Source organism: Vicugna pacos, chromosome 2 (assembly GCF_048564905.1).
Source record: "Vicugna pacos chromosome 2, VicPac4, whole genome shotgun sequence".
NCBI classification, from domain to species: domain Eukaryota; kingdom Metazoa; phylum Chordata; class Mammalia; order Artiodactyla; family Camelidae; genus Vicugna; species Vicugna pacos.
This window is the reverse complement of record NC_132988.1, coordinates 122635260-122658789: the sequence shown is the minus strand read 5'-3', so window position 1 is coordinate 122658789 and position 23530 is coordinate 122635260. Positions and strand designations below refer to the sequence as shown.

General features: G+C 39.3%; 1 protein-coding gene across 1 annotated transcript in view; it reads left to right on the top strand.

Annotated features, from left to right (window-relative positions):
* Window positions 1-23530, top strand: part of LOC140688506 (trafficking protein particle complex subunit 9-like) — a 120705-nt gene that overhangs the window by 82751 nt on the left and 14424 nt on the right. Inside the window, exons 4-6 of the mRNA XM_072948078.1 lie at window positions 4709-4898; window positions 5453-5543; window positions 7361-7584. The gene's annotated coding sequence lies outside the window, so the exon portion shown is untranslated. The remainder of the gene's footprint in view (window positions 1-4708; window positions 4899-5452; window positions 5544-7360; window positions 7585-23530) is intronic.

The following is a 23530-nucleotide window of genomic DNA, read 5'->3' as shown; positions in this document are numbered from 1 at the left end:
TATAGATTTTTGTTTTAACATTTGTGTTGAATTCTTTCTCCAGGCTGATGTTTTCTGCTGGGTTTGTGGAAAGATTGGAAGGGAAACAAATGCTTTGTTTTGTTTTCAGGAGACCTGAGTTGATGAGAAAAGTGTTGAGGTTGGGCTGAGGAACAGAGTGACACTCCATCTCCTCCCGGCTGAAATTGATAAACAAGGAAATCAATTAAGTTTATCTGTATTTGACCAATAGAAGTTAGTGAGCCCAAGCTGGCAAGATATGCCCAATGGGAATTACTGAATTCACCTGCAGAATTAGGTGCTTTACTAAGTAGAAACAGCTTAGAGCAATCAGAAAAATCAGTAATATTATGAGATATAAAGGGATTGTAATAACTTTTATTTCTGAAAGTTTTCTTCGGTAAGTTGTGTAGAGCTACTATCAAGTTTCAAGCACCAGGAGTTAAAGAGTGTGGGTGGTTCTGTAGGATCGTTATTCACGGATGTGTCTAGTCCCTGCTAGAGTGGCTGAAGCTGGCAGGAAAAGACCGACAGCCAGGATTTGTCATCCTAGTCTGTCCTCCATAATGGTTCCATGTGGGAGCCCATGATTGCGTTAACAAATTGTAACACAGCCCAGCCACCTGTGAACTTTAAGAAGAGAAAAATATGCTTAGAAACTGCTTAGCAAGCAAGTTCCTATGCATCCTCACTCCAGTCTCCTTGCCTTAAAAAGCAGAGACAATGCTTTGCTTGCATAGTTGAAGTTTTAGATAGCACTCTGCTGGTTGCAAAGCAAGGACCAAGGCCCTCAGCTATAAACGCTTGGCTTGTGTGCTGTTAGAAAGTCTATTATCCCCAAAACAAGGCCTGGCTGGTCTGGTGGTCTGCTTTGTAATTCACATATCTAAAAATGTATCTTGTTCCCTTCACCCCATTACTTCCTTAAAATTAAACTAATCCTTTGTACTCATTGTGTATTCTACAATCTCTGCCTCACCCTGTCTTTCCCGAAGTTCCTCCTTACTATCACACAACTGTTAATGAATTTTTCCTTTGATTATACACAATAAATATGGGAGCATTTTAGAGCCTCTTGGAGTTGACTCCCTACTCCCTCTCGATTTCTTGACTTTTTCCACAGAGTCTTGAATAATCATTCCGTATGGGTAAGACTTCTGCCAGCCAGAACCCACAGTTCCAGGTGAGAACGATGCAGGCTTTATCTCTCCTACCAAATGGAGAGAGAGAAGAGAATTGAGATCTGCTCCCTAGTGGTCCCTTCCTGCCCCAGGGCCACTGCAGTTCACCTGCAGCCTTCTGGCCTCTGCTCAGAGGGCCTCTGTCCCAGGACTGACTGCAGCCTTTTCTTCCCTTGTCAACATTTCCTGTGCCTTTCAGAAGTTGGTCTTTTCTCTGTATAACGCTGGCAGATTTGATGGTGGTCAGAGTGCTGGTGGGCATTACTTTGGGGACTCCCAGGAGCCATGCTGATTCCCTGAGACTTTCAATCTGGGTTACCCAACAGTCGAGCACCGGAGGAAGCCCATTCACGTGAGGTCAACAGAGCATTTCATCAGTTTCATTTTATTTTTAAATTTTCAGTGGAGGAATTATTTGTAGCAAACTGTTCCAGATTTTTGGCTGCCTGCTTTCCTCACCACGATTTCCTTGTTGGCTCTGGTGTTTGTTTTAAGAAACAAGTTTCTTCTCTGTACTTTTGTAGCTGTTGGGCTTGCCCAATACTTGATCTGCATTTGAAGCAGAATGCTTCTTCGTGATGTCAAACTGATTTTCGTATTTCTGAATATTTCGTGTACACTCAGCAACTGTTTCAAGTGAAATGCTCTTGTCCAATTCCGGTTAACTCACATTTGCTGATCTCGTGCTTTCATGCTGAGGGCAGTTTCCTCTTCCTCTAACAAAAGTTAGCAATTTGCATTACTATGGAATGTACTGGCCCAAGGTGCTTTTTTTCTTAAAAGTTTTAATACAATTCACCCATTTAAGTGTACAGTGGTTTTTACTCTATGCCCAGAATTGTGCCTCGCAGTCCATCTTAGAATATTTTCATCCCCCCAACAGGAAGCCCCGTACGTATAAGCAGTCATTCCCATCTTCCCCATCCTCCCCTAGCCCCAAGGAGCCACTCTTCTTTCTCTGTGGGTTTGCCTGTGCTGGACATTTCATGTAAACCCAGTCACTTCTTGTAAGTGGAACCGTCTATTGTGACTGACTTCTTCCACACTGAGTAACGTTTTCAATATTTGTCCACGTTGTGGCCTGGGTCAGTACTCTATGCTTTGCTATTGCTGAATACTATTCCACTGTATGGCTGGGCCCCACTGTTTACCCATTCATCACGTGATAGGCATTTGGGTTGTTGCTGCTTTTTGGCTGTGATGAGTAGTGTTGCCGTGAATATTCCTTTAGGAGTTTTTATGTGGACATTTGTTTTCAGTTCTCTTACGTGTGTGCCCAGACAGCAGAATTGCTGGGTCATTCAGAAACCAAATGTTCAACTCTCTGAGTACCTACCAGGCTGTTTTCCAAAGTGGCCACGCTGTGTTATGTCCTCACCAGCAAGGGCTGCGAGCTCCGCTCCCTCTGTGTCCTCATTAGTGCTTGTTACTCTTTTTTTTTTCTTATAACCTATTGTAGTGAGTGTGAAGCGGTTTCTCCTAGTTGTTTTGACTTCATTTCCCTTACAGCTAATGATATTGAACATCGTTTCATTGTGCTTATTGGCCATTTGTATATTTTCCTTGAATAATACATTTTCAGATCCTTTATTCACCTTTTAATTGAGTTGCCTTTTTAGTGTTGAGATGTAGGAGTTTTTTGGGATTTTTTGTTTATGTTTTTTTTTTTTTTTTACATTTGGAGATACAAATTCCTAATCAGATAAATGATTTGAAAAATTTTCTCCTGTGTGTTGTTTTTTCACTTTATGGATGGTGCTCTTTGAAGCAAATTTCTAAATTTTGATGAACTCCAATTTATCTCTGTTTTCTTTGTTCCTTGTGCTTTTGGGGTATTATTTAAAATCTGAGTTATTTTATTTAAACTTGTATATATAAAATAACATAATTCGTAGGACCGTTCTAGGAGATGGGTGAGGTTGCTGTCCCCAGTCTATGGATAGGAGACTGAGATGCAGAAAATTTCACTGAAATATCAGTGTCACAGCTACCCAGTGCTGTGGGAGTTCTGACCCTCATGTTTGTCCCCAGCATCTGTGCTCTTCACCACCATGCTCCACTACTGCCTGGAGTCGTTAATGAAAACGTCTTTCCTTTTTTGATTTCTTGTTAGTTTGTTTTCTCATTGGGGACCACATCTCCTCATTTTCCTTTCAGAAATCAGTGTAGATTTATTTTAGGTCTCATGTAGGCAGAAGCATTGTTGTCAGATAATTTCTTTATTACTCACTCTCCAGTGATGATTGTTGCTAGTTGACCTAATCAAGTCATGCTTAAGTCTTTCCTGCTCTTGACACTTAAAACAGTCATGACTTACAGAATGCTCAAAGAAGAAAGTATTTGATTGATTTTATTTTGCTACCCAATCAAACCAATCAAATAAAAACTCCGGTGTTGACACAGACTATAAGCCCTCCAGGCTAGGGTCACTGTCTTCCTTGTGTTTCATTGGTTTGATCACAGTGTCTGGATATTGCCTTTCTGTCCAGCAGATTTGTGAGGATACGGTGCTCGTGAATCATTGTCAGGACAGAATTTTGAGCACAGACTGTGTTGTTCATTTCCCAAGGGAAAAGATAATATAGAAATACTGCTCAGATCTATTTTAAAATTAAGCTTGGAATTTTGAGAAGAATTCAAGGAACCATACAAAGATCATTTTCACTAATTTTAGATCTATCTTAGACACTTTATGGTTACTTAGCAGAATAACTTATCATGTAGCTTTGACAAGAGGACTGTAGTATTGATTATTTGTTTTAGTTGAAATATTCAAACTGTGACAAAGTAATCAGTGCCTATAAATGAGCTAATATGTTTGTATTTCTATGCAACATGGGAGCAGACTTCATATGTTTCTATATAATATATATGACTGTGTGTTTTAATCTGTCTGACAGTGTTTTTATACATTTTCAGCAATTTTGTAACTTTAGAATTCTTCTAAGAAATTCACTCCCCATAATATTGCAGTTTGTACTGTGTATCCTGTCTTATGCATGGGATTCCACTGTCCCCTCAGTGAGGAATTTCCTTTCCTTTTGAGTTAGTAACAGAGTTAAAGGATCTGTGATATCTAGGCCTTCGCTCTCCATGTGTTTGCAGTTGGCTGCCAATTAGGATTTTGCCTTTCTTGAGATTTCATTGTTAAATTAGAAGTTTTGAAAATAACTATTAGTATGTTTCACCAGTCTCCCTAGAAACTTGTGTTTGTGCTTTTCAGTTTTCAAATTATGAAAATTGTATATACACACTTGTTTTTAAGTAGTCCTTTTTCACTAGATATGTGTTGACCTCTTTATAGTTAAAATTTTTTTTCTCAATGAATGAATCGGTGTGCATGTTTTAAAATATAGCTTACTTTTTATTTTTCTTATTCTAACAGATATATTCATGCTACAGAATTTAGAAAATAAGGATAAACTCAGTAATAACTTAAAAATGGCCTCTAATCTCACCTGGAGATACAGTTGTAAGGTTTGAAATTGAGAATTACAAGTCCTCTCATGTTGTTCTTCTTTTTCAAGTACGTTGTAGTTACTGAGACCCTCGAATTCCCATATGAATTGTAGCAGCAGCTAGTCAGTTACTGCGGAGGAGCCCACTGGGATTGTGATCGAGACCACGTTGAGTATACGGATCGCTCTGGGGAGCACTGCCATCACAAGAGCGCTGTCATTTGTTCCAGGAATGTGCGTGGTGTGTCTGTCTGTCCAGGTATTTAGGTCTTTTTTAATTTTTTTTCAAAAAATGCGTAGAGTTTACATAGTATTATTTTATTTTTTATTTTTTGCCTTTATACTGAGTAAAAGTGTGCAAGGTACCGGGATCAGAATTGTATTATAGCCCCGCCACTTGCTGTCACCATGGACGCTGCGGTTTCTTTGCCCGCTGTAAAATCTTGCACAAAATAGGACGTCAGTAACTCTCTCTTGAATGAATGATTATATGATTGTTGGATGATGCTTGAGAGTCCTTGTGATGATGTCTTTTTCCCAGCCTTTCCCCTCTTCTTAACTATGCCCTTTCTCTTCCTTTCCTCCAGCCTGTGTTTCAGCCTGTCTGTGGCATTGATTTTCCCTGTCTGTGGGCTCTTCCTTTCACTAGTTCACGATAATGTTACATGTGGGCTGTGGAAACGTTTTAGATGTCAAGAAAGGGCAAATCCATTGCATGCTAGTATTTTTAGACTGTGGTATTCTTTAATCAAATGAAATTAAATCAGGCTGACACCCTGAGCCCTCCCCTGAGCTCTTTTTGCCTTCCTACAGGTGATACTGCTCTGGTTGCTGCATGTGCCTTTCTCCAGCCTTGGTTTTGGAGTTGAGTAAGTCACCATCACTGGAAACCTCTCTTTAAAAGGTGAAGAGAACATCTGCTCCTTCTCCCTGGTTGGGGACTTGGATGAGATGAGGTAACAGATAAAGAATGGAGCCCCACCTCATTCTGACCCCTGCTCTTTCCGTTCATTCTCCAGGGGAAAAGAGTACAGTTCAAAAATATAAAAATTGTGAGCTAATGATATAGACAAAACAACCGAACATTAATTAAATATCCTTTCATGCCAGAAACAAATGTATTATACACACAAAAAGCACATAAATTATGGTAGTACTGTGGTTACAAACGTGGTTCCGAGTTCGAGTCCAGTTCTGGAGTGACCAGTCCTGTGAGATGGAGAACTGGTAGGTCGGCTTAGCCTCTCCCGGACTTGTTTTCTGTCCTGCAGAGACGGGGCTCGCTAGGCGTCCCCCCCCCGTAGAGGTTCTGTGGTGCGTAAATGACGCGCGTGGGCAGCCCGAGCACAGCTGCTCGTTCCTCGTAAGTGCAGGATGGCATAGCTTTTGTGGTGACGGTTTTATGACCGCCCCGTGTTGACTCTCTGCTCCGAAGGGATGCCTTGTGGTTTGGAGATGGGATTCTCACTTCAGTGAATACCCAATGATTGTGTTATTGGGCCCTGCTGATTTGAATCTATTCTTTATAAAGTACATATTGTAGATATATTTTTCAACCATTCATGCTTTTTTTTTTTTTACTATTTATAATGCTACCCTCTCATCTCTTGGTGTGACTTTTCATGGAATCCAGGAGACAGTCCTAAGCTACCTGCCTCTTCACAATTCTCCATGGTGGTTTTCTTCCCTGACTACAAGAGGGTTTTACATAGGAAATTTTTTTGTTCCCCTTTTCTTTCTTCTTTTGTTCACCTTTCCATCTGTCCATTTATCTACCCACTGATTCTTCTGACTTGTTCCAAAATGCATTTCAGGCAGCTTACAGAAGAACAGATACCAAAATAAACAGGTGAGAAAATGGGGCCAAGTTCAGACAGTGAGGCTAGGAAGTGACCCTGTGTGAGGGTTACAGGCGTGAGACACACACCTCTGCCCTGTGACTTATAAGATCGACAGAAGCAGTGTGCCTCAGTCTCCCTGCAGACACAGGGAAACAGGGTTTGTGGGAGATGCTAACTGGCTGTGAAATAAATAAGTGACTGAGGACAAGCCCAGCCTTTCCATCTACTAATGCTTAGGAGAATATTTTGAGTGTCTTCCAAAACCAGAGTATCGCATCTTTTCTTTTGTGAGAGTTCTACGTATAGTTGGTTACATTCTATACCTGGAAATTTCTCCAAAACTGCTTCCCACGTGAGTCCCATGGCTCGGGAATGGGGTGGTTCTGCTCATTGACGGGTGTTGGCCAGAAACCGAAAATGACAGCCTCAAAGGAGCCTGGGAATTGTCAGTTATGTTTTGTCAGTGCTGTAGATTTCAGAAAATGGTTTCACCGTGCCTCTCTATCTGAGGCGGCAGCGTGCTCTCTTACCAGCATCAGGAGCTCATGGCCGCAGGATGGTGGGGGTTGACTGCACTGCCATCAAGACAGCTGGGCTAGTCACTGCAGACGTGGTGTTTTTACATAGTACATTTTATGTTCTTTAAAAGGTTTCAACAGGTAGTTAATTAACTGAGTTAATTAACATTTAATAGATATGATGCTTTGTTGAAAAGACAGTTATAGGCAGAATATAAGTTGTGAACACTTTAAAACCGGTTTCATTACTGAAATTTCAGTAGGGAAGATTCTTTATCTTATTTACGCCTCTCTTTTAAAGTAACAATGAAACAAGACAGCAAAAGCAGAGGATGATTTCTGTTCTTCCTCTCGGCTTGCAGGTGCCCTCACCTCCAGTGGCATCCATCCAGACACCAGCACTGACACTGGCCGTGCTCAGAACTGCCTCAGCCCTGAAGACACAACTGACAAATAGAAGGGGGCCATGCCCTGTTACAGCAGGTGCTCTCACTTTGTGGGTCCTTATGTAACTGCGCTGTGTTATTCAGGATCGCCGTTCTACATTGTGTGACGCTGCTGCGGTGTCTCCTAGTTATTTGTTTCGGTAAGTACTCGTGCATTTTTTTCAATGTGTTTTACTAGACATCTAAAAATGCTTTTTCCAGGTGAAAAATAATGTGTATTTAATATAAGAGTCTGAAAAAAGGGGCAAAAGTGTCTATCCTGGTCCGACTACTCAGAGATAATAATAAACACTTTAACATCTATTTTCTGTTCTTTTCATCAGTGTGTATTACCTCTGTCATAAAAACCAGCGAGCACTCTATGCCTGATTACTATGTGGAGACCTCCATTTTCCATACGGCTTATTACACGTTTTTCTACAATATTCTATCTCCCCTGGCATGATTTTTAATGACCAGTATAGCATTCTGTCTTGTGGAGGCATCATGCATTTTATTTCGGAATTAAATAAACTTTTAAATTCCAAGTATACTTAACTGATATACTAAAAAGAGAACTGTGGTTGTACCGAAAGACAGCTACATCCCTTCCCCTTTTTTCCTGAAAGTAGAAACTGCTGACAATGTGGAGTATGTATATCATGAACTTTATGCCTATGTTATATATATATACACACATACATACAGATGCGTATATGAGAAATCTATGTATATGTGTGTGTATATATACTTTATTGAAAAATAAGGCCATACTATATGTATTCTGCAGCTCGGTTTATTCACTCAAGTGTATATCACAGACGTCCTCCCACTCCAGACTCACCCGGTCCTTTCAGATAGAGGGGTCTCCTGATGTGCAGGTTTGGTCTCTTGTTTAAGGACAACTTTGGTGGGAGTGTACTGTGGACAAGGCCTTGGGCCACGCCGAAACGCAGGCCCCTTAGTGCCCACAGCTCGCCTTCATTTACAGCATCATTGTCTTGATGGTGGACATTTAAGTTTTCTCCAATTTCCACTGTCAGAAAGGATGTTTGACTGGCATCCTTCTTGTACAAACATTCCTGTGATCTTGTATAAGTATTCCTTTAGTTAAGGATTCTGAAAATTTAGTCCGTGGATGTGACAATTACATACATCACAGGCTCCTTTCAAGTGACTCAAGAAATTGCTTCTACAGTGGGGAATGAAAAGAAGTAGAATTACTTATGTAACCAATGCTCTATCGCTGGATATGATTTCACTTCAGCTTTTCTTCCCACCATTGTATACAGTGCTGTGTAAATGCTCTGATGAGTACATCTTTTTGAACTGATTTTGTTTCTATACGAAACGATTCTTAAAAGTGGAGTTGAGTCTGTGTGTACACACATTTTTCAGAGTTTACATATCCATTGACACGTCGTGCTCCAAAAAGATCTCTCACAGTTTTTTCTCCCACAGATGGACACTAGCTAGAATATCTTTGAAAAATATTTGGCAATATGATGAGCCAAAGTGCTTTTTCATTGTTTTAGTTTGCATTTGATGACCAGTGAAGTATTGAGCATTTTTCACTCATTAGCCATCTGATTCTCAAAAAGTGAATGATCCCTTTGTCCTTTGCAAACATTTAAATGAGGGAGCTTCTTGTTCCTTTGTGACAGCTCTTTGTATGTTATCAATATTAACCCCTGGTCTTCATCAACATGTATCACAGAGCTTCTTCTTGTCATTTCTTGCCTTTCATTTTGTTCAGTAGGTTTATTTTGTTTTGGCCCAAAATAAACTAAAGATAGTAAATGTATTCTTTTTGGGTTTATCCTTGATATTATTCTTAGAAACACTGTCTTATAATGGTATAAATCTCTTCTGTAGGTTTTTTTAATCTCTAAGATGGAGATGATAATAGTACTTGTCATAGTGAGGAGAAGTTGAATTAATATGAGCAAAGGGTTGTATTTGTTGTTATTAGTACTTTCTAATATTTACATCACTTTCTGTAATTTTTATTAGGGTCATTATGACCGGAAAAGAATTTGTTTTTTCCAGGTGATTCTCTGATTGTCCCAGGACTATTATTGAATTCAAACTTTGCTCTTTGATTTGAAATCCCACCTGTACAAAATACTTATGTATACTACAGTCTCTTTTTGAGCTCATGGTTTATTTCTGTCAATCTTACTTTCTTCCTCCAGTGCTATATTTAACATATTGTAAACATTTAATGTCTGACAGTGCGATTTTTTGATTCTTTCTTCCATCCCTAATTTTCTTGGCTAGTATTATGACTTTATTACTCCTGAAGAATTCTAAAATACATTTTTAAACTTAAGAAAAAACAGATAAGGGTTATCATAGGATTTTTTAGTAAGTTTTGAATTACCTTTAGGAAAAAGTACATCTTTACAAAACTGCTTTCCTCCATAAAATATGTTGATCTCTCTACATTCACACCTCTTACTTTACCCCTCAGTACAGTACTGTACTTTCTCCATGTACAACATGGGCATTGGTTTTGAGTTTATTCCAGATTATTGTTGATGTTTTTGTTAATTTTGTAAGTGAAAATTTTTTGCTATTATATTTTGTAACTGTTAAAACTGACACCTAGGAAGGCAGATTCGATTTGTAAATACTCACTTTGTTACTTGTCATTTAAAATTGCAAATATTAAGTAATTGTTACAGAATCCTTTCTATTCTGTTTTTAAAAATTTGTTTCCAAGATTCTCAAAATGGTTATAGCTAAGTAGTATAGGTGGGGAGACAGATGGAGAGCGGTAGTGTGTCTCATGTACAAACTGTGAGCAGTTTTATGGCTGCCTTACGCTGGAAAAGCCGCGGAAGAGCCCAGGTCAGACCAGGGGTGGTTTTGTATGCACTTGAAAGCCAGCTTTCCTGCCTCTATGGTGAAACCTGGTGGGCGAGGCAGGTAGATGATCAAGGCCGAATGGAGGTTATTGGCTGCAAAAAGTGCTGTGTCTGAGAACTGGAGACCATCGCCATGAGAAATGCTTGGTGCCAGGAACAATGCAGTGGAGCTGGGGAGCCTGTATGTTAAGGATTCTCGAGCCCTGGGAGTGGGAAGATCAGACTCTGCATTCAGATCTGAGTATGAATTCATCCTCTTTAGTTTATTGGTCCTCTGACTTTTGTCAAGTTATATACCCTCTTTCAATTCCTGTTTTCTTGTCTCTCAAAATAGGAGAATTACGGCCTGCTGCTAGAGTGTTTGATCAGGGTAAATAATTTGTGTCTATAAGATCCCACGTATAGTCACAATCTCAGTGAGAAATGGGCTGTCACCTCTTCTTCTGCAACTCAGTGCTAGACAAAACTTGGGGAAAGCCAGTCCCTAATTTGTGTGTGATGAAAGTAGGAGCAAAATTAATGTCTTGCCTTTCCCTAGCAGTATTCTTACTCCTTTGCTTCATTTAACTCTTTCCTTCTTTCCTTTTCCCTTTCCCCTCCTCCACCAAAAGAGACTGAGACTCTCAGAACACTAGACTCAAATTACTTTAAATGTTGGCTCATCCCCATGAAATGACAGTGACATTAAAAAAAATCTGTACACATCCCAGACTTGATTATATTTGATTTACACACACACACAAACAAACACACACACATAATCAGCCTACCTCCCACTTGCAGAGGGAAAAGGACTACTTTTTCTGAGTTTTCATTCACTGAGCGTGAGGACAATGTCTCTTTATGCAGACTTTCACCAGGCTTCGTGCATGGTGTTTTAATTGGATTTCTGCTTTGTGGCCATAGATATAGTCTCCTAATAGAAGAGAGAAAGTGGAGACATAGAGATTCTGGTGAGATATTGGTGTCATCATATTTGAGTTGGAAATTACTTAAGAGAGCATGGAGTCATAACTATTTATGGGTGAGAATCCATGATGGTGTAACTTGGAGAAGAACCTGGGTCTTCTGCCATCGTGTCCACGCGGGTGAAGAGGCAACTGGGCAGGGGATGGCAGGGATCCTTCTTGCTTGAGTTCCAGGGTCTTGCTACTTTTCATTGCTCAGCTGCCTTTAGTTTATGTCCATGAGGCCTCTCATGGGAAGGTCACTCTGTCCTGACAGCAAAAAGCTATGTACCCACTCATATTTCCCAGAGTTTTCTGCTGACCTGCTGACACTTTATATAAATGAGAACTAAGAAACTACTTAATATAAAATCCTTATTATTATCATTTGCCCTCGAGCTCCATAGGAATGGGGTGCTGTCTCAGGCTGTCTAAAGCTAGATCTGAACAAAGATAGGGTGATACACTGTGCTGCTGGACCCTCCACAGTTGAAGGGTTTTCCACCTTTGTTTTTGAAATCAGGCAGATGAGTTCAAATCTTGCCTTTACCAGTTGTTATCTTTGTGACGTGGGGGAGAAACTGTTCTTTTTTGTGTCCAATTTTCTTTATCTGTAAATAAGTTCAGTATGTATTTAAAGATTTCTGATTTAGAATTGAATGAGCTAATTCTCTCATTTATACCTAAAATAGTGATCACGTGGTTCTATGCTGGTGCTTTGGTAGTTGATTACTTAGGGACTCGGCAGTGAGAATGGGGGTGGGGGACCCCTGGATAACAGAGCTTATATTCCAGGATATGCTTGTAAAAGAATGGATGTGCAGTGGATTTTTAGTAAATATCAACTCCTTTCCTAATCTGCATTAATTGTGTATATATCTTTATACTAATATATGAACAATTTTTATTGCAACTTAAGTCTTATTAGTATTTACAATATGTAGCTATAAAAAATACGTGAAATAAAATGATTTTACTTTTATTTTCTTTTCAATAAGCAACAAAATAAAATAGAAGAAAATAAGGTTTGAAGGAGTAGAAATAATTTTATTTCCGTGGAATCAATTCTGTATAATAGGTTTTTTGATCATGTTGTTAAACAGCATATAAAATTGATAGGTTATGACATACTGGAAATGAGGAAACTGTGGAGACATACTACCTCCAATGCAGTCATTTTTTTACCAAGTCCAAACTCGTTCTGCTTGCAGCATGACAGGCCAAAAAATGGGAGATGAGATTTTGGAGTAAGGAATAGTGAGTTTATTTGAAAAGCTGGCAGACCCAGAAGATGGCATACTGTTATCCAGGAGATCTCTCTTCCCCAAGTCAGAATTCAGTCTCCTTTTACAGTAAAAAGCGGCGGGGGTGTGGTTGGTTGTTGCAAACTTCTTCCTGTACGAATTGTTTCTCCTTGAAATCCTTTGTTCTTGCAGCTGTCCATGTGGGTCAAATCATAGTGTCCCCGTAAAACCTCCAAAAAAAAAAAAAAAAGTTATTCTCTATTTTGCAACTTGCCATCTCTACGTAAGTGTAGAAGAGCTAACATCCTTAAAGATCAGAGCCCAGAGAATAGGCTCTCCTGTATATTTCAGGCTAAAGGCAACTTCCTTTCAAAAAAGGTGCAGAGATAGCAAGTCTCAGCCCAGAAAACATGGTACAGGTTTAAAGCGAAATGAACGCATCTAACATGGAGTCAAATTTGTTCTTTTGTATTACAATTTCTTTTTCCACCTCATAAATAATTTCAGTAAGAAACATGAGTAATTTTTTTCTTTTTGCTTCTTAATAACGGATGAGTGGGCCAACTACAGTTTTGTGAGCAGGGATGCTGTGCGTGCCTTGGGGTCACAGCAAACTCTTATTGGGGGTGGTCGACCTGCAACATGTCTGAATCCTGGTGACTGTTGGTGAGAGTCCCCCTAACCAGGGGCTCTCTTCAAGAACCAGCATATTGGCATTGACATCTGGAGACCTCTTTTTCAGCTGCAGGAAATTTTTTCAGATACTGTGATGGAAAAATCACCCCAGCTGGGGATAATCAGGGAAAAAAGGAAGAGGAAAAGCGCTTGGAGTAGAGTAGATGAGAAGGACAGAAAATCAGGGAGCCTGGGGGCCTGGCAGCGGGGCCTCGGTAGACAGAGGAGCAGAGGTGGTGAGGGGCCCGGCTCCGGAACCAGCTCCTGCACCTGTCCCCGCAACCAAACCACACAGCTTTTAATTGGGCCCAAGACTCTCTCCTGTCTGGATGTCACCCTGGGCAGAACCTTGAGAATCAAAGGTAAGGGGTGGGCAGCACTCACCTAGGGGGTCACTGAGGACTTTGGTCAAGTCCACAGTGCCTTTTCTAGCCATGTGCCTTCACCGGTTGTTTATCTCAGGATCTGAGAGGCAGGAGCAAGGAACTCATGGAGAGATCTAGGAAGACATCTGGCTGTGTTAAGAGACGACAGTCACAGCGACACGAGGAGTGAAGACACATGCAGCAAAGTAAAATAACTTCACAGCTATTGCATCAGAGCTGCAGGTGTGAGAGAGCCTAAGCCTGTCTCAGAGTGCAGGGGACAAGCGGAAAGGAATGGTAAAATTAACACTAACAATTGAAATTTTGTTTAATAACCTGCTACTTTTAATTGTATCACTTGAATGTATGCAGGAGTGTTTCAGTGAGAATTTACAGGTTCACACAACCCCACCAGCCCCTCTTGCTCCCATCGGAGATGGGATTTCTCAAGCAAAGTGCCCCTCCTGCTTGCGTGGGCCACCTTGCTTGTCCTCGCCTCGGGCAGGGCTGCTGCAGGGCACTGAGTCCCCGAGGCACGGCCCGTGATACATGACAGGAACATCTCTACTCTTGAATGGGGGCCTCCTTTTCCCCCTGCAGTGAAAGAATGCCGGTGACTCAGTTAGAAGCATGCTTCCAAGCTGTCCTACCGTGTTATCACCATCTTGAAGCGGTGACTGAATCTTCTGAAATTCTCCAGAATGTGGTTTACAATCACCTTCGTCATCTGAGTGTGTGTCCTCTTACAAGTGGAGGAATTACTGCCGTTTCCCTGGAACATACTCACCACTAGTCCATCTGATTTTTCTGTGCTAGGATTCAGTATGGCATGCTAAAAATTCTTCAGTCAGATCTTGAAACCCTGACGAAGAGGATTATTTATTTCATTTCTTTATATGATAGTATTTTACTTTCAAAATTCAGAGATTTCTGTTCTTCAAGGAATTTTTTCGGGGTTTGGAGAAACAACCTTGCTCTTACCATTTTGTGACCTGTTGCTATATGCCTCTAACTTGTCTTCTGTCACTTGTGATGCTGTTCCATTTGTGACCCTGTCCAGGTTGTTCATGTTATACAATATAAAGTCTGTATAAGTACAATCCCTTTTTCTCGGAAGACATTCCACAAATATTACCTGAATCTGGGTGTGGTTTTAAGAAGACAGAATCATTAGAACATGTCCTTGCAGGTTGCAAGTGCAAAATCCCCAAATCAATAGTCAAGCTCAACATCTAAAATCTTTCTAATCTACCTTGGATTTGTATGGATAAGTGAAGCAGTTTGCTAAGAACTCAAGACCAGGTTTAGAATACAGGCAGGTGTAGCTCAGCAGGTCCTCCCAACCTGTTGCTCTCCCAGTGGGTGGGTCCGAGGGAAGAGGGCATGTCCTGCCCTCCCTGAGCTGACAGTTTCATAGCAAAGACCTTCAGCAGGTGAAGAACTTGGAGTTTCTTCTAAGAACCGTGAGTTTGAAAAGAGTCCAAAAAGCGCGGGAGTGACATAATCCCATTTGTCTCAAGTAGGGGATAGCGGCTCTGCGGCCACTTGGGAGATTTGTGGGTCCAGGTGGGCAGTGTTGGTGGCTTCCTCTTGAGCGGTGGGACGGTCAGTGGGTAAAAGCAAACAGATTGAAGGCATGTTTAGATGGTAAAAAGGAAAGGATGAATGTTTTCTGTGAAGGTAGGATGGATTAAGACCCAGGTTTCTGTGTGGATTAATGTGGTAAATTATGGTCCTGCTGTGCTCTGAGGAGGGAGAGCTGCATAGGGAGTTCTGGGGGAACACTGATGAGTTCAGATGTGGGTAAAGTGAAAGGCTGTTAGATGTGTGGTCTGGGAGCTCAGGTGAGAGCCCGTAGTGAGTAGGGGGAGGGGAGAGGGACTTTCAAATCATTTTGTCTTGTCAACATACAAATAAGTATGAGTTATGACACACTTAACACCTCTATATTTTAGATTATATCCCAGAAATATTTTGCTGTATTGACTGCAGAGGTTCTTAATTATTTTTAATAGAAATAAAATAAATAGAAACAAAATATTTGAGTTAATGAACATCTTAGAGTTGATGTGTGTCCTTGAATTTATTTTGATACCTTATCTGTTTATAACCATAATCTACAAAAAGTTATCTTGCTTAGCATAAGAGTTAAACAGAGGGAAGTGACACACACTGTTGGGGGTTGAAGCTGATCTTCTTGGGCAAATTATGCAGCCTCTCTGTGCCTTAGTTGCATCTTCTGTGACTGCCCCCGGCCCCCTCATCAAAGCTGATTTCCTAGACTAGATGTTGTTGGGAGTCTGCTGAAGGGAGTAAGAATAGGTAACTGCTAGGGATACTGAAGAGAGAGACAAAAACAGATTAAAGCCTATAAACTGTGTACAAATACTATCAAAGAAGAAAAAATCAAGCAGTGTTTTGAGCCAGTTACCGTAAGGGAAACAAAATCACGTGGACGCAAAGCTCTTGAGCATGTGAATATTGTGGGTAGGAGGGTGTCATAAGAAAAGGGTTGAGAAAAGGACTTTTGGTTTCCCTTGACGTTTCCAGTAAGGATGGGGAGCAGAAGCGAAAACCCCCGGTTCACAGAAGAAGATGCTCTTTTTTGCAAAACTGACCAAAGTTTGGAGACCAGTCATTAGCGGTGCTGGCAAATGAAGAGGCTTCTGAATGGGGTGGGGCACTTGCTGTGACTTCCAGATGAGCTGCTGGCTGGGGGCTGTGAGGCGGGCAGTAGGTTTGCAGGGTGGCCCGGGCATAATCTCTGGGTCTGAGGCTGCTGATCTGATTAGCAGACCTGGGCACCTCCAGTCCTAATGGGGCAGCTCGGGATGTGGCCTGGGACACCTGCCGTGCTGAGGGTGAGAAGAGGGCTCCCCTGAGGGGGTGTCCCTGCGGAGAGTGGGAACGTCCTCCTGCAGGGGAGGAAGAGCCTCTGAGCAGGGGGCCGGATGCACAGGCAAGACCAGCCTGAGCACGGAGGTTTTGGGGACCCGGAATTCATACAGTGGCCCGAGCAGCCTTGTTCCTGCAAAACTGGAGGGAAAAGATGCCGAAAAGGCAGGCTAGGGACAGACCCTGTGGTGGGTTATGAGTGACAGGAAAGGACTGCTCAGGCAGGCACGAGAGAACCCTGTGGGCGTCCCAGCTGGGGCGTCAAGCAGGAGGGAAGAGCAGAGTTATAGACTTTGCCACTTATTAGCTGTGTGACTTTGAGCAATATCACCCCACCTCTCTCTATATATATCTTCATCTGTAAAGGGACACAGTGACAAGGTCGTGTCATCAGAAGGCTTAGTTAAGCTCTGATCCTCTTTGTCCAGTCCCGTCAGTGCTGCCCTGCAAGGTTCTGCAGCGGCTGCTCTTACCCTGAGATGGGAGGGCGTGGAAGGACATTGTAGCACCCGAGGGCAGGAAGGGGTTGCTTTAAAAGCAGACATGTAGCCTCCTGCAGCTGCAGACCTACAGAAGTTTGGTTGATGGTCCTGGAGAGGACTTTGATGGCCTTAGCATCGTCTTAAGACTTGTTTTCCCCTGGGGACCGGATCTGACTTTGCAGATTAATGTTGAAGATTTGGGCTTCTTGCAAAGCTGTTTTCAGAGATGGGTATATACGTAACATATAGTACAAAATAAAATGTTTTTATTTAATGTGTGGGACTTTGCAGCTGTTGGAGCAGTTCTGTTGGCCTGGCCTCCACGGAGGACACTAGGGGTCGGCAGAGAGTGAGGGAGGGCAGGCAGCCCGCAGTGTTTCGACGGGGGTTCTCCCGAACATGCCGCTCTGCTGAGTTGACTCTTCTCTGAGTTTGGTTGCCAAGTGAGCAGACAGCAAAGTAATGAGTTCTGGAGGGGTTGTATAATGACAGGAAGAAAGAGGGACCCGTAGTTTTTCTGGACTAGAACACGCATTTGGTTCTTGATTCAGTGTATTCCATTACAGAATTGATGAGTTGTGTCTATTCTGGGACTTCATTGAAATAATCTTTCAGCCTAAAATTTAATAGTTATGTTTTATTTGGCGGGAGGGCTCGAGCCTGGATGACAGACCCTCAGATCACTCTCAGGGACTGCTCCCAAGAGGTATGGGAGGAGCTAGGATAAATAGTAGTTTTACAACAAAGACCAGGTACTTAGAACAATAAAAGATTGCTTGTTATCTAAAGAAAGCCAGATATCTAAAGTTCAAGTATTTAGTGCTTTTCTATGTATGGGATGAAGTAAACATATGGGTCATTGAATTCATTTCTTTGGTAAGCACCTAGCTATGTAGGGACAGTATCCTCTCCTTCCTTATTCTGAGTTGGCTCAGAGGGCACCACTGTGAGTGACTGAGAGGCTGGGCTGCAGGCATGTCCTCACTGGTGTTTGACAGCAGCCGCTGATGGCTTGGTTTCAGCATTCTTTGTTTACTGACATGGTTGCAGTATTTTCATTCACAGTTCTCCCCCCTTTTTCCTAAATTCGACCAATATCTTGAGAGACATTTCATGACCAATTTTGTCCCACGGTGCTAGGATGGGTCATTCCTAGTTCAGGTGAACAATCTTTGGAGCTGCCATTCATGGTGTTAGGTTTTGTCTCAGGCCCGGATGATACTAAAATTTTTCTGGATCGCCTGTCTTACTAGTCTATTATGATACAGGAAATGTTTACCCTTCATTACTAATTCCCATACCTAGAATCACACTATTATAATTATTTTATGCAGGGTTATAAATTTTATCTATTTCTTCAAGATGTTTAGCCATCATCAATCTTGTAGGCCTAGTTACACATTGGGAAATATAACAGACAACAATTTTATAAAATAGACAGGATATAAGTAATATAGCTAGTAACGTTAATGAAGTCACGAGTAAGAATTTAATAGTCAAGAAGCTATAATTTTGGGTTAAAATTTTGCTTGTATTTCTGATTGAGTTTGAGTGATCTTATGAGAAATTTCATATTTATGGTCAGGGTCAGAACAGGTATTAATTGGCCAGGTGAGGTCTCTCACCTTGTAAGATCAACAGTTGCCTAAACAGAAGTATAATTTCTTTTTAAATAATGTTTCTGAGGGCTATCTAGTTTGAGGGTTGGAGTAAGGTAACCCACCAAGGTAACACAGAAGTACTAGACATAGGTAATTTACCATAAACTTAACAATTGGAGTAGTTCATATTCAAAGGTAGGAGAAATTGTCAAAGTAATTGTTATACAAGCTTGGTCTGGTGTCTTGGGTCAGCTGTCTACTTCATATCTTGTCTCCTTCTCATCCTGGCCTGGTAGATTTTCTCCATTTGGGCATTGTTTTAAGGTGAGCAGTGCTCTATAGGCCAGTGCACTGCAGGGGCTGTTTCTGATAGGAAATGAATCCGAAACTACGTTTCCTTCAGCTTCTTTGTGTATGGTCTAGTTAAGAATACTTGATAAAAGTTCCTTCCATTCAGGTTGGAGACAGTTCTTTAAGTCATGCCTGTTCCAGTATGTATAATCACGTGGCTGCAGGTCATGGGGCATTGGAACTTTACCTAAGGATAGATTACTGAGCTTCAGAAACAAAACTAGTGTATCCTTTTCATAATCCAGTTAAACTGTAGAGAAATGTGACATAACAGCAACGAATGATCTGGGAAGTGTCTTAGTAAATATGGACTTCAATTAACAAAACTAGAATTTAATATCCACTAAAATATAATCTTTTTTCTCTCTAAAGTTACACTCATTTTTCTCAAATATAGCCAAATCAAGACTAAATTCTTTACAAGTTAAGTCTGATTATTTGATCATATAGGCTTTTTTAAATTGGCTGTGTTGGAAGTTTTAATACGGTGTCTCAGGGTAGAATGTTAATAAGATTTGCCAAGGCCAGGAAAGCCACGTCAAGGGCTTGTCATGTATTTCTGCCTCACAGATTTAGGTAAATTCTTTTCTCTTTAAAATGCTTAAAATTCCTTGAGAATCCTATATCTGTTAGGAGATGATCTTTCTCATTTGTCTGATAGAGCCACTGGGGACCTAAGAGATTTTAGTCTCTTGAGCGATCATATAGAGAGAAAAGTTAACTGTTTCAAGTCTGCTTACATAGGTATAATTTATCAAACTTCTGTGATTCATAACTAGCTTAAGAGGAAGAGTTTCTTTATGTCTGGGAAACAGGTTAAAAGCCAGTAGTATTTCAAACAAAATCAAAAATGATAACCATATTCATCAGTTTACTCACTGCCTCATAACAAATTCTTTTAATCAGAGTTTTCATTACACATTAAAAATTCCTTACCCTGTTTAGTTCAGTGCTATAGTTTGGAATTTATTAGAAATCAATAAATCTCCTTGAAGAGCAAGCAATTTCAAAATCATCAGAAGAAAACAATTAACTGTCTATATATGGCAAAAGATTTAAAAGCATGATTAAACACCGTTACACTATAATCTATAAAGAAACCTGGTCACTATATCCAGAATTATCACTGGTAACATTTCAGATATACCAGAATTTTAGGGAGTCCATATAATTTCTACAATTTCTATATTAATAATATTTTCTCATTCAATATAACCTTAGAAGATTTATGATTCATTTGACAATACCATGTTATTTAACATGGCAAATGAAACTTACTAGTTCAAAATCACTCCCTGGGATGTTTCAGGGGCCCTCTGTAGCATCCCAAACTTAACTGGAGATTAAAAGAACTTTAATTAGAAATTGATACCTGGGGAGCTTGTTAAAAGATTTCAGAACACTTGGTCAGATAAACATATAGATCACTGTAAAGTAGTACTAATTCATTAACAAGAAAATACATCAAAGGTAAAGGCAGAACAGATCAACTAAGTGATATAAGAAGTTTTACAATCTGTTACTGAAAGTGGATTAACATTTTAAGAAAAATTTTTCCTCTTAACAGAGAGAAAACCAAATCTAGCCTTGTACCAGCTTACTTCTAAGATTCATTTACTTTGCCCAATTTGATTCTAAACTTAGCCAATTCTGACCACGTACAAAACTCTTTCCTCAGGTTTCCTCTTCCACAAGCCTTCCACAGCTTTCTATACTCATATTAGTGTGTCCCTTATTTTCTCTTCCATTCAGAAGTAACCAGATTCAGGAGAAATTCACTATGTTTCATTAACAAAATATAATTCCATTCTTATATCTTCCTTTACACATTTATATTACTTTCGTAGGATACTGAGATCATTCCCTTACTAATAGAGACTATTTCAGGGTGGCACCAACCATTTATTAATATTTCTAAACACCTTTAGTTTCACTATAAGAGGAAGTTAAATGTTAAGTAATTCATATTTCAATCTTATTTTATCTGAAAATGGCATAGCTATTAAATAAAATCCTATCATTTAACTTAATTTAGCACAACTCTAGAATTTAAAGATACCAAACATTTACAGATTATCTTAAGCATACATTTTAAAAACATGTTTTAAAAATTTACCCAAAACTCTCATCTCATTTGAGTTTAATTTACTTAAAATTTTACCATACCACATTACGGTATTTTTTTTTTTTTGACAAATCTGCAACAGATATAACAGGATCTTATTTGACTTTCATTAAACCTGGGTACAGTAAAGGTATTATAGTTAATATTGATGACTTTAAAGATGTCTATATTAATTAGAACATACTTAAACTAAACAATATCAAATATTAAATTAGTATTGAATATTTTCCAGTTCACGTGACACTGAAAGTCAATTTGTTCAGTTTTTATCTTAAAAATACTTAATTTTTAAGCTCTTGTTTTTTACGTCAATTAAGCAGAGCTCTTTGACTTTGATTTTTTTTTTTAGCAGTAGAAATATCTCACATCTATAATGTGTATGCAGGCTTATAAACAGACAAAAGCTAAAGATCTCATAGCTTCACTTTAAAACTTACTTGTAAGATAGGTATAATAATAGTTGCAGTAAGCTGAATTTCTTGCTCAAATCACTAAGGCTTAGTATTTATGAAACAGACAGTTAAGATTGCTTGACAAAGTCTGAAGGACCCGTTAGAGTTCTGAGTTCATAAATGCCAAAAATTTCTTAGCTGTAAGTTCTATTTCATTGAGCGAATTAATTAGGCTCAGTCCTAGGTCACTGTTTGCTGTATTTACCTTTCTGATCTGCAAGACAAAACAGAGTCTTCCAGTTCCCCAGAAAACTGCTCTGTCACCCAGACCCAATTTTATGTCCTTAATTGGCATTTTTGTGTCAGTGAGAAGAGCTGTAAACGAAGAATTCCATGTTTTAAAACTTTAAGGTTTACTGTATCATGTCTTCCAAAGCTTGCATAAGGCATTTAGTAAAGTCTCTTTTCCTTGAGTTATAAGTTAAACCCAGGGTAAATCTTTTATTATTTTTTTATTAGCCACTAAATATTTGTTTTTAGTTTTACATTATATTGGACGGCTCATGTAACTCTACTGGTTTCCTTTACTTTGTTCAATTAATATTTTTTGAGGGACAGATATGTGCCCAGCCTTATAATACCAAGAAGGGGAAGCATTTTTCCATTGAAACATATCTATCCCACAACATAATTAAGCAAAAGTTTTATATAATGACCATTTAAATATACCAATTTTACAAACTTTTATTTCAATTTTTTAAAATCTTATACCTTTAATTTTTATATTTATTAGGTTTAATCAATAATTCTTATTTCTAGAAGGAGTGCCAGAAGCCTTTTTTTTTTTTTTGTGCATTGTATATAATTTTATAGACGTCTCTAGGATGCCCAAGTTTCAGACAAAGAGCTTAGGCCCTTCTTAGTTTTTAACTTGATTAATTGGTCTGTTGTCCCAATCATTGATCAAGTATTTCAGTCTATATATACATATATTTTAAACTGTGGTAAATAAAATGGACTTGTTTGAACTTTAATGTTGGGGGGCACTAGGTGATCTCTTTGGCCCTTTTATTTAATTTTACGTAGTTTAGTATCAAAACCTTGTATCTAAATCCAAAAATATCCATTTTATTTACCTCATTCAAAATAACCGTATAAAAATATTTATCCATTTGGGATAAGCTACTTATCTTTTTTTTTTCGACATTTTTACAATCCTTTTCCCAGTTATTCAATTTAATTAACATTAATTATTCTAAGTTTTTATTAGCATCTCTAGAACCATTTAGTGGAAAGGAAAATCACAAATGTAGCTTTTCAAACCAGTTTTTTTTTTAACTAAGTTCTTAGGTTAAACATTAGATGTATTTTTCTACCTTTAAACTTGATTTTAATAGGTACCAATAAAACAGCTGTTTATAATGAGATCTCTTTCAACTGTCACAAATTTAAAAGTTTTTCCAAATTAAAGGGTCCATCATATGACCATCAATTTTTATATATATATATATATATTATATATATATAGTGATTTTAAAACAATAAGATGAAGAGGCTATTCCACATGAGAGTGGGCGTGTTGCCTAAATAAAATTCAAAGGTTTACTCTCCAAAAGCTAAAGGCCTATGTGGTCCAGGCTGATGCAACAATTTAAAGATGGTAAAATATCTGAATATTGGTACAATCAAGGAATTGCTTAGAATTCAATTTATTTGCGTGGCAACCATATGTACAAAATACTTGTACCTTTTGTATGGCAGAGTCCAAGGTTTCCTTTAAAAAAAAAGTACACATATTTACACATACATACACACACTTAAAACACCCAGAGAAAGATAAAACATTTACATTTCAAGGACACAGGAAGAGAAATCCAAGTTACCCCTAAAGTGGAATTTGTTTTTATAAGTTCAGAATTCCAAAAAATGTTTTTATCAGGCCTGGTTAGTTAATTTCAGAGTGAGTTTTTTTTTTTTCTAATACCCAATTAATGTTGTAAGTTTTGTACGTATATAAACCTGGCTGGGGTAAGAGCTGGAGGCTGGCAATCTGTCATTTCTTTTTCTTTTCTTTTCTGTTTTTTAATTTTTGGAAATTTCTATTCCCCATTGTAAGGTCGGGTTCTCAGAATAAATTTGCTAGTAAGATTTCCCACTGAG